Source organism: Octopus bimaculoides, chromosome 8 (genome assembly GCF_001194135.2).
Source record: "Octopus bimaculoides isolate UCB-OBI-ISO-001 chromosome 8, ASM119413v2, whole genome shotgun sequence".
In the NCBI taxonomy this organism is placed as follows: Eukaryota; Metazoa; Mollusca; class Cephalopoda; order Octopoda; family Octopodidae; genus Octopus; species Octopus bimaculoides.
Window position 1 is genome coordinate 57,749,424 of NC_068988.1, and position 1,510 is coordinate 57,750,933.

A 1,510-nucleotide genomic window follows, 5' to 3' on the forward strand; every position below is an offset into this window, starting at 1 on the left:
GGAGCAACACCATGAGCATTAAATGTTTGTTTGTATTTTTTTTAAAAATAAAACAAAGAAGTGAAGAAAAAAAATAAATAATTTAAAGAACAAAGAAGTAATACAAGAAAAGATTTCTTCAAAAATGTAAAGAAAGTAACTTACACATCTTTCCTCATTCAAACAAGCGCAAGAAGAACAAGAAGAATATGATGTTGATGGTGATAATGAAGAGGGGGGGGGGGAGATAAAGGAAAAGGAGGAAGATGACGAAGAGGAAGTTGAGACAAGTAGAAAAGGAGAAAATCACAAAACAGATAGAAACCTTACAGAGTTAAAGAAACTGAAATGCTACTGATGGTTAAATGCTATAAACTAACTAATCCAAAGATGAAGTGAAAAGAAAAATTTAAAAAATAAATAAAAAGAAGAAATAACATAAAACACATAAAAAAAAAATAAATAGTAGTGAAATAAAAACAAAAATAAAAAGGAGCCAGCTGGTTTGTCTTTGACTGGTACATTCTGAAAACTGCCTCCTCTACACATACATACACATACACATGCATACAGCACACGCACAGACACAACACACACACACACACACACACACACACACACACACACACACACACTGATGTATTCATTGACAGACATGTCTCACAATGTCAGACAGACATGAATTATAAGACACCCTCCTCCGCCACCACAAACCCCACAAAACTAACCCTCTCCCCCCAACACACACACACACACACTTCCATCTTCCCTGCTCCTTGCATGAAAATGATAACTGACAGAGCAATACTAGACAATATACAGAGAAATGAGCCAATGAGGATGGTCCCCTATACAGCCACTAGATTTGCATGAAATAGCAGCCAAATCCTGTTTGTATCATACCTCAGAGTCTTAAACTACGAAAGGACACAAGGACACATTGGTTAACATAGTCTAAGATACACTGCTTCAAATACAGACAGGATGGCCACGGTCAGCTGGTATGCTTTTTGATCATTGGTCTACTCATTTCAGGTCTCACCTTGGGTTAAACAACAACAACAACAACATACAGGGCCACAGGCATTGGGGTTTATTATGCATGTACCTATTCTTTTATTCTTTTACTTCTTCCAGTCATTTGACTGCGGCCATACTGGAGCACCACCTTGAAGGGTTTTAGTCAAACGAATTGACCCCAGGACTGACTTGTTTTTTTTAAACCTAGTACTTATTCTATCAGTCTCTTTTGCTGAACTGCTAAGTTACAGGGATGTAAACACACCAGCACTGGTTGTCAAGTGGTGATGGTGGGGACAAACATGACACAAAGATACATACATACATACATACATCATTATCATCATCAACATCGTTTAACGTCCACTTTCCATGCTAGCATGGGTTGGACGATTTGACTGCGGACTGGCGAACCAGATGGCTACGCCAGGCTCCAATCTGATCTGGCAGAGTTTCTACAGCTGGATACCCTTCCTAACACCATATATATATATATATATATATATATATA